This window comes from Sarcophilus harrisii, chromosome 3, assembly GCF_902635505.1.
Source record: "Sarcophilus harrisii chromosome 3, mSarHar1.11, whole genome shotgun sequence".
NCBI lineage: Eukaryota > Metazoa > Chordata > Mammalia > Dasyuromorphia > Dasyuridae > Sarcophilus > Sarcophilus harrisii.
The window spans coordinates 567,802,065-567,812,651 of NC_045428.1; positions in this window are offsets into that span (position 1 = coordinate 567,802,065).

Here is a 10,587-nt window from a genome sequence, read left to right on the forward strand (position 1 = left end):
CCAGTTCTGGAATGGGCCCCCCTAGCTGTCCCCTTCCTGGTTAGATTTCCCGCCCAGGCCCAGATCTCTACAATGGGCCCCCTATGTCCCCTTTCCTGGTTAGATTCCAGGACCCGCCCAGACCTGGCACATGGGCCCCTAGTTCTCTTTCCTGGTTAGATCTCCCATCCAGGCCCAGCCTCTGAGCACATGGCGCCCCCTATGTCTCTTTCCTGTTAGACCCCCGACCCGCCCAGATCTCTGAGCACAGGCCCCTAGCTGTCTCTCTTTCCTGGTTAGATTTCCCTGACTCCAAGCCCAGATCTCTGAGCACTATGGCGCCCCCTAGCTGTCTCTCTTTCCTGGTTAGATCTCCCTGACTCCAGGCCCAGATCTCTGAGCACTATGGCGCCCCCTAGCTGTCCCTCTTTCCTGGTTAGATCTCCCTGACTCCAGGCCTAGCTCTCTGAGCACTATGGCGCCCCCTAGCTGTCTCTCTTTCCTGGTTAGATTTCCCTGACTCCAAGCCCAGATCTCTGAGCACTATGGCGCCCCCTAGCTGTCTCTCTTTCCTGGTTAGATCTCCCTGACTCCAAGCCCAGATCTCTGAGCACTATGGCGCCCCCTAGCTGTCCCTCTTCCCCGGAATCCCAATCCAGGTTCCTTCCCTGAACCAGGCCCTTAGCTTCCCTTCTTCCTGGTTGATTCTTGGCCAGGAAAGATGAAGCACATGGAGCGCAGCCTGCTCTCTTTCCGGTTGACCTGGACCCAGCCCACCTGAGCCTGGTGCCTCAGTTTCCTTTTCTGGTTCAGACTTGATTCCCAAGCCCTTCCAGTTCCTCAGCTGTCCTTTTCCTAATGATGGCCAGAAAGGGGTTCTTTCAGCTGCTCCTCCCTTCTCTGGTTGGTTCCCTACTTTCCGATTCCTGCAATGTCCCTAAGCTGCCTCCTTGCCTTCTTCTTTCTTCAGGCCTTTTGTCCTGGGCTGTTGGGATGAAGAGGTTCTTACTGGGGGTCTGGTGGAGTTCGGCACAGGTTGCCTTCCAGGCGGCTTGGGCCTCCAGGACGCTAATTCAGTTTTCCCTCATTCCCTCCAGGTTTGGAAGGTTAGGAGGCAGTTCAGAAAGCCGGTGTTCGGAGTGGGCCAGTGTTTAAAGCATCTTTCCTTTGGGTTTAATTCGGAAGTCCAGCAGATTCTTGTTATGATGGAGGCAAAGGTTTAGGAGGCTGGAGAGGGGAAAAGGGGTTCTTCCAGCCTGAAGGGCAGGAAGGCTAGAGAGTTTCCAGAGGGAAGGAGAGGAGACAGGGAAAGTGGACAGAGAGGGGACAGGAGACAGGCAGAGGAGAGGAAAGGATCAAAGGAGAGTTGGGCAGATCGAGAAGAGAGACAGGAGGGAAAGCAGGAGAGGGGGAGAGAGGAAGGAGCAGAGAAGGGAAAGAAGAGAGAGAGAAGAGAGAGAAGAGACAGAGAAGAGAAAGAAACAGAGAAAGAGAGAGAGAGAGGAATAGAACAGAACAGAAGAGAGAAGAAACAGAAAGAGAAATAGAGACAGAGCAGAGAAAGAAACAGAGAGAGAAAGAAAGAGACAGAGAGATAGAGAGAAATAAAAAGAGAAGAGAAGAGAGAAGAGAGAGAAAGAGATAGATAAGAGATAAGTCAATATAGAAAAGAAAAGAGAATAGAAAGAGACAGACAGAAAAGATGGAGAGAAATAGAGATGACAAGAAGAAAGAGAGACAGAGAGAGAGAGAAACAGAGACAGAGACAGAGAGATAGAGAGACAGAGACAGAGAGAGAGAGAGAGAGAAAAAAACAGAGACAGAGAGAGAGAAACAGAATCAGAGAGACAGAGACAGAGAGACAGGGAGAGAGAGAGACAGAGACAGAGAGAGAGAGAGAAAGAGAGACAGAGAGAGAGAGAGACAGAGACAGAGAGAGAGAGAGAGAAACAGAGACAGAGAGACAGAGACAGAGAGAAAGACAAAGACAGAGAGAGAGAGAGAAACAGAGACAGAGAGACAGAGACAGAGAGAAAGACAGAGACAGAGACAGAGAGAGAGAGAGAGAAACAGAGACAGAGAGAGAAACAGAATCAGAGAGACAGAGACAGAGACAGAGAGACAGAGACAGAGAAGAGATAAAAACAAACAGAGACAGAGAGATGAAGACAGACAGAGATAAAGACAGGGAGAGACAGAGAAGAGATGGAGACAGACAGAGAGAGACAGAGAGACAGACAGAAATACAGAAACAGAGAGGCAGAGACAGAGTCCCTGAATAGTCTCTTCCTTCCCAGCATCTGGGGTCACCACAGCAGTAAAGGGGATGCATTGAAGGCCCTGGAGATTGCCATCATATATCAGAGTTACCAGGGTCCCCTTCCCTTGAAAGGGCTACAGAAGCTGTAGGAGGCAGAGGTGCCCCTAGTAGATGTGCTCTGAGCTTCCTGCTCTCCCAGTTGGCTGGACAGATGGGCTGTTATGAAGTTCCATGGCTGGCCTTGTGGGCCCTATTATCTCATCCCTGGGTTCTGAACAGGGATGGCCTTAGGCAGGGAGAGAGTCCCCAAATGGAGTCAGACTTCTGGTCCCACTGGGATGGGTGACAACATTCCCAGGAGCATCTGATTTAGGCTTCCAGTGCTGGCCCAATTATAAGCTTCAGTAGTGCCCAGTTGGGCACTTAAATGACCACTAAGGTCCTTTCCAGCTATATTCTGAGGTCCCTGTCAGAGCTGAGATCATATATTCTACTCTGCTGCTCTAACATTCCATGTTCTTATGGCCCTCCCAGCTCTGCCATTCTCTATTCTGAGACCCCCTCCTAGTTCTGACATTCTATGCTTTCCTAGTTTTAACATTTTATGTTCTAAGGCCCCTCCCAGCTCTGACCTCCCGGGTTCTAAGGGCCCTCCCGGCTCTGACACTCTGGGTTCTAAGGGCCCTCCCAGCTCTGACACTCTGGGTTCTAAGGGCCCTCCCAGCTCTGACCTCCTGGGTTCTAAGGCCCTCCCAGTTCTGACCTCCTGGGTTCTAAGGCCCTCCCAGTTCTGACCTCCTGGGTTCTAAGGCCCTCCCAGTTCTGACCTCCTGGGTTCTAAGGGCTCTCCCAGTTCTGACCTCCTGGGTTCTCCCAGCTCTAACAGTCTGTGTTTTAAAGACCCTTCTAAAGATGTAACTTTAAATAATTCGAGGACACAGATTCTGACCAAAGGCATTGGTATAACCTTGGTAACCTTCCAGTGTCCCTTGGAAGATAAATTCCCGGATAGGGACCTGGATCAAGGGGAAGGGGGAAGGGGTGGGGAGCTGCCCTTCCTCAGGGCTGGGGAACGTAATCTGTCACCCAGGAAGGGTGACTCAGGCCCTTGCCCCCATGACGGTGTGTCTGCATTTAGCTGGCCAGCTCCTGTTTCCCTGTCTGGCACCTTATTCCTGGACTGCTCCTACCCCACCCTCTTCAAATGGCTCCTTCCCCTCCATCACAGGCCCCGTTCTGCGATGGTGAGTCAGGCTCATCCTGGAACACAAAGAAGCCCCAGGCCCTGAGCAAGAAGGATGATGGGAACCCCTAAGCCCGGTTGGAGCAGAGTGACCCAGACTCCTGCCAAGCTGGTACCCAATTGGCAAGACAGGGAGGAAACTGGGTCAGAATTTCCTCCCACAGTGACTCCCAAAGTCCTTGGTCCCTCTCCATGCCTGCTCCTCCCACTCCCATCATTGGAGCCAGGAGATGTCTTGGGGGAGGGGCAGCTCCCTTAACCTATCTAGACAAGACTCTTCCTCTGTTGAATCCTCTCAGATTCCTCCCAGCTCTGTCATTCTCTATTCTAAATTTCTCCTACCTCAGCCGTTCTGTGTTCTAAGATCCACTTTAGATATAAATCCTATATTCCCAGAGTTCCCTTTAATCCCTTTCAGCCTTAAGGCCTGCTTTGAGCCATTGGTTGCCATTTTATTTTTATAGCCCTAGGTACAATCATCCGTTCCCACAGACTGATGCTTCACGTCCAGAGTTCCAGATTAAATCTGAGAGTATTAGAAGCAGAAAGGTTCCTTCCCTCCATGCTTTTGGGGAATCCCCAGTCTAAAGCCAGGATCCCAAATTCTGTCCTAAGGATCAACTGCTCTCAAAGAGGAGATAACTGGTGCCCTTGGAGACAGCCTTTCCCCGGAGTCTGTTGGGAAAAATTCCATTTCTACCCTCAGAAAACTCCCGGACAACAGAGGCCCAAGAAAAGCTGAAAAGGATAAAATAAATGTGGGTATAATCTCTCTTTCATGGAGGAAATCAGCTTTGATCTAAGTTTTAAGGGATAAGCAGAATTTCAGTCAACAGAGTAGAAATGGAAAGGCATTTTAAGGGTTAGATCAGCATGCCCCAAGACTCCTGTTCCTAACTGAATAATAGCAAAGCAAAAGAGCTGACCCTGCCCTCATCTGAGGTCTTAACACACTCAGCAGTCCCTTACTTCCTGGCTTCCCAGCCTTTCATGGAGTGAAGGAATCCTCCAAAGGGATGAGAGGTCTGGACCATGTCTCCGGGTAGATATACCGTGGTCCCTACTGTCTCAAGCAGAAACTCAACCAATGTTGTTACGGAGGAGCTCCATATTCACTTTTCTTCAGAGGTTTCTTACCCTTGGTTTGGATCCAGATGAAGCCTTTCTTACTGCAGGATTTTTCTTTTGTCTGATAGAGATCATAAATAATTTGATTTAATTGAACAAATATTCCTAAAACTCCTACTATGGGGGCAGCTAGGTGGTGGAGTGGATAGAGCACCAGCCCTGAAGTCAGGAGGACCTGAGTTCGAATCTGGTCTCAGACACTTAATACTTCCTAGCTGTGTGACCCTGGGCAAGTCATTTAACCGCAAATGCCTCAGCAAAAAACAAGAACAAAAACAAAACTCCTACTATGTACAATGCCCATCGAGAAATATTTGTTAAGGTATGCATCTACCTGCCATCTGGGGGAGGGGTGGGGGGAAGGAGGGGAAAAGTTGGAACAGAAGGTTTTACAAGGGTCATTGCTGAAAAATTACCCATGCATATATCTTGTAAATAAAAACCTATAATAATAAAAAAAGAAATATTTGTTAAATGCCTACTATGTGCTAGGCACTGTGCTAAAGTCTGAGCATTCAAAGAAATGCAAGAAACAGTCCTTTCTCTCAAGAGGATATAGTTTAACCGAAGAGACAACATGCAAACAAATATGTACAAATAAGCCAAATACAGGCGACAGAGGAAAGCACCAGAACCGAGACATAGCAGGAAAGGTTTTCTGTAGATAGTGGGTCTTTAGTTGAGACTTGAAGGCGGGAGAAGGTCCAGAAGGTGACGATGAAGCCGGAGAGCATTCCAGCCAGGGAGGATGGTCAGAGAAAATAACCAACACTGGATGATGAAGCTTGATCAAGAAAGGAAGCCAGAAATCACTGGTTAGCAGGGTGTATGTGCATGTGATGGTAGAGCATAAAGTAGAGTAGCATATAAAGGCTAAAAGGACTAGAGAGGGAAGAGATGGAGAAATAGGCTAGGAAGAGCTTCAAATGCCAAACAGAGGACTTTATATTTGATCCTGGAGGTGACAGGGAAGTACTAGAGCTAACTGAGTAGAGGAGATCTATGATAGAACCTTCGATTTAGTCTCCTTCAACAATAGGAATGGGGGAGGGTTTGAGGAGAAAAATAATGAGATTGGTTTTAGATGTTTATAGGACTTCAAATTCAAGGCGTCTGATAGACTATTAGAGATGCAAGACTGGAGAAGCTAGAGTTAGATAATAGGTTCAAGAATCACCAGCATAGAAATAAGTGAGTTTATGGAACTGATGAGATTACAATGTAAAATAGTGATGAGACAGTATTTTCACCTTTTTTATTGCCATGAAAACTTAGAGAAATAAGAGTATCAAGGAGAAGAGGGTGATCAACAGTGTGAAAGGCTGCTGAGAAGTCTAGAAGGATGAGGATTAAGAAAAAGTCATCAGATTTGACAGTTAAGAGATTCTTGGTATCTTTCGGGAGAGCAGTTTCCACTGAATGATGAGATTAGAAGTCAGATTGTACGGTCTGGAGGGAGGAAGGGGGGATAAAAATTTGGAACACAAGGTTTCGTAAGGCTGAATGTTGAAAACTACCTTTGCATGTATTTTGAAAAATAAAAAGCTATTATTATTTTTTTAAGTCAGATTATAGAGTTAAGAAGATAATGAGGGACTGGGAAGTAACCCTAATGTAGATGTCCTCCTCGAGGACTGAAAACACAAAGGGGAGGAGAGATATAGGAACATTGCTAGTGGGGATGGATGGGTAATATGAGAGATTTTTGAGGAGAGGGAAGACATGGGTATGTTCATAACCAGTAGGGAAGCAGCCAGTAGACAAGAAGAAATTGAAAATGTGTGAGAGTGGGGTGATAGATGAGGCAATCCAATGGAGAAAGACAGGAAGACATGGGATCACGTGTATGGAGAGTTGTTTTCCTTGGCAAGAAGGACCATTTTGTTATGTGAGACAAGAGCGAAGGTGGAGATTGTGGCAGAAGGTATCTGGGAGATGTGATGTAAAGGGAAAAGAAGAAAAGGAAACTCAGAGAATGGCCTCAATTTTTTCAGTGAAATAAGAGGCAAGGCATGAAACTTTGGGGGGAGATAGGGAGCCATGGAAGATCTGGAAGAACTAGTATAGAGAATGAAATAGTTAATTAATTGGAGAGATGTAAGAGAGTTACCTAGCAATAGTGAGGGCCCAGTTGGAAATTGTTGTTCAACTAACCAATTCTTCATGATCTCCTTTGGGGTTTTCTTGACAAAGATAACGGGGTGGGGCATTTCCTTCTCCAGCTCATTTTACAGGCGGAGAAACTGAGGCATACAAGGTTAAGGGGCTTGCTCAGGATCACATAGCTACGAAGTGTTTGAGATCAGATTTGAATTCAGGAAAATGAATTTTTTTGACTTCAGCTCTAGTGTTCTATCCACTGCCACACCTAGATGTCCAGTTGAAATTACATAATGCAAATTGTAATAGATACAATCAACAGAGTTGCATTATTTATTCCGGCTTCATTCAACAGCATGAGCATAAAAGCAGAGGCAATGGATGTTGGGAGTGATCTAAGGTTTGAGATTTAGCAGGACAAGTTCAGTGACAGGAGAAGAGGGCAAGGGACTCAAGAGAAAGGGATAGAGTAGAATGCAATTGATTCACTAAGTCAAGATAGAGAAGAAAGGGGAGTGGAATCAGTGCCAGAGTGATGTCTGGGTAATAACTGAGGGGTGGAGGGGTAATAATAGTAAGAATGAAGATCAGGATCTGGGATTGGAAGGTCAAGGGAGAGAATCACAACAGATCGTGATCAAATAAAAGGAATTTCAGAGTGCCTGAATATGTGGGAGATACAGTAAGATCAAGGCTGAAGTGAGGTGGAAGAAATCATGGGGATTGAGAAAATGGAGGCTCTAAAAGGTTAGGGTGTTTCAGGGAACATTGATGTGTGTGGAGGGTAGAAGTTGGGGGCATGAGAAGGACTGTTATTCAGGCACTGAATTCATTAAAGAAGGAAAACAAGTACCCTGGAGGTCAGTAGAAAAGAGCTATTAGAATTTTTATGAGAACATAAATATGACTGAGGGAGTGCCAAAGGAAGAAAGGTTACTGAATGATGGATGAGGGACAGTCTGGAAGTGGCAATGAATGGGAAGCAGAAGTATTCCAACTTCTCTACCTGGACCAGTAGGAGCATGGAAGTAGAGGAGAAAATAAGTGAAAATACAATTGATTCTGAAAAGGGAGGCACAGAGGTCAGGGTGTTATCAGGAGGGAACCAGAAGCTGAAAAAGGGAAAGCTATAAGATGAAAGCAAGTTCGTTAGCTTCAGAACACAGATTGTGGAGAGCGCAGTAGAAGGGATTGGGAGGCTTTAGAGTGTGACATTGGGGAATGGAGGTAAGGGTGGTTTGAGGGGAATGGATTCAGAATGGCTAGAATGGCTGGAATGATCCAGTGTGGAGTGGTTGATCAGGTAAGAATTAGTTAATGATTGGCCAAGGAATTCAAGAGGGTTATGTCATCTAAGGGTATGAGATAACTGAGAGAATTATCATGGGGAGCTTGAAAGCAAAATGTTTCCTATCCCAACAGGAATAGCGAAAGGAGAAGAAGGAATGGCATCTATAGGCAGGAAGTGCTCGGGTTAGGAGACCAGCAGGCATTAGAATTTCATTATTCTTCTTCCCTCAAGAAGCTTACAGTCCAGTGAGCTGGGTCTGCGTGGTTTTAAAGTTTTAAAAGAAACCTTAAAGGTCATCTCACATTCAGCAAAGGATTTCTGTTTCAAGCACATTTGAAAAGTGGGAATCCAGATGCTGCTTGAATTCTTCCAGCTACAAGAAGCTCAATGCTGGGGCAGCTAGGTGGTGCAGGGAATAGAGCCACAGCCCTGAAATCAGGAGGATCTGAGTTCAAATCTAGTTTCAGATACGTAACATTTCTTAGCTGTGACCCTGGGCAAGTCACTTAACCCCAATTGCCTCACCAAAAAAAAAAAGAAGAAGAAGAAGAAGAAGCTCAACGTTCTTGCAGTAGCCTAACTATCTTCTACTCAGTTGCCAAAATATTTTTAAATAATTAATTAAAATGTTAAATGAGTATTTATTTTTATCCCCCCCATTAAGAAGGAAAAAAAACCCCTATTTTAACAAAGGGTTCCTTGATATCTCCCCCTCCTAGATTGTAATTTCCTTGAGAGCAGGGGCCATGTTTTTGCCTTTTTATGTGTCTCCAAAGCACAGTGCCTGGCAATTAGTAAGTGCTTAATAAATGATTATTGGATGATAGATTGAGCCCCATCCATCTTCCTATGAATCTACTATTTCAATCCTAAATGGTCCTGTTGGAAAGTTCTTCCATAAATTAAAATAAAATTATACCTCTTTGGTACTTTGTCCCTAGTTTTGACCTCTAGGATCACAGAAAATAAATCTAATACTCCTATGTTGAAAATGGAATTAGGATTGAAGAAATCAAGGATTTGAACCCCAGCTTTTTTCCCCAGGGAATAAATGAAGGCCAGAAAGACAATGTCTTGGGAATATAAACTTTCAGAAATGGAAAGACATTACTAAATTACTAAGTTCTTTACTAAGAAATTAGAGTTGGGAAATAAAAACAAATTAGAGCAGGGGAGGACCTCAAAGACAATGTGATGGCACTATCAGAACAGATTCCAAAAAGGGCAATCGATCTGTCCAAAGTTATTGTAGGAAGTAAATACCAGAGTTTAAATTCACCATTAGAGAGAAATTTGATTTATGTGACCTGATGATGAGTGAAGCAAGCAGAACCAGAAAAACACCGTACACAGCAACAGCAAGAGTACGTGATGATCAACTATGATAGACTTGGCTCTTCCCAGCATTTTGGTGATTCAAGGTAATCCCAATAAACTTTGGATGGAAAATGCCATCCACATTCAGAGGGAGATTTATGGGGACTGAATGGGAATCAAAGTATACTATTTTCATTTTTTTCTTTCCTCATGGTTTTTTTTTTTCCCTCATGCTTTTCCCCTTTTGTTTTGATTTTTCTCTCCCAATATGATTTATATGGAAATATGTAAAAAATGAATGTACATGTATAACCTAAAAAACTTGAGGTAGATCTGAAAGGGACTTTAAAAGTCATTTAATACAATCTTCATTACAAAAGAGGTAGAGAAGGTTAAGGACCTTGTCCATGGTCACAGTAAGAGGCAGAGCCAAAAATCCAGAATCCAAGAATCCAGGTTATCAAAAATCCAGAACTGTTTCTACTCCACCCAGGTTCTCTGACTCCAAATTCTGTATTTTCCTCCCACATTCCTTTTATTCTTCCTGTCCCTTTCTTCTTCCCCACCAAGTTTCTCTTTTGTAAGTCCCAATTAAGATGATTGTAAAAGAGAGGTATAAAGACTATGAAGGGGCTGGAATTTCCTTCCACGTGACAGCTAGTCAGTGGACAGCTGTACATTCTGTCCCCCTCCCTATGGGGCTGCCATGTCCTTTCCTGAGAGATGGAGTTGTAAACAAACAGTTTTGCATTAGGAATCTAGGGAGCAGGAACCAGGGTTGAGGACAAGGCTAGAAGTGGGCAGATCTGAGCTCAGACCATTATATCCAGGATAACAGACTTGGACAGGTCTCACAATTTAGAGAAGGAAAGGACTTTTAATGTCATCTTGTGTAGATCCCCCATTTTACAAGTAAGGAAACTGAGAGTCAGTTAAGATTAAGTCCAGTTCTTTAACTACTTAGTCTGTGGTCCCAAAAAGTTGTCTGTATTCATCGATTCTGTTTTCTTACCTCAAGCCCTTGTATTCTTGCTTCTGACCTCACCAGTCCAAGGAAACTCTGTCCAAGAGTACCAGAGGTTGTGATCTCCTTATTGTCCAAATTAATGACATCTTCTCAATACTCAATCTTCCTGACCTCAGCAGAATTTAACAGTATTGATCCACCTTTTCCTCCTGGATATTCTCCTGGTTTTAATGAAATCTGTCTGTCCATGTGTCTATCTCTCTTCTCTCTTCCTTTCCCTCCCTTCCTCTCTCTGTCTTTCC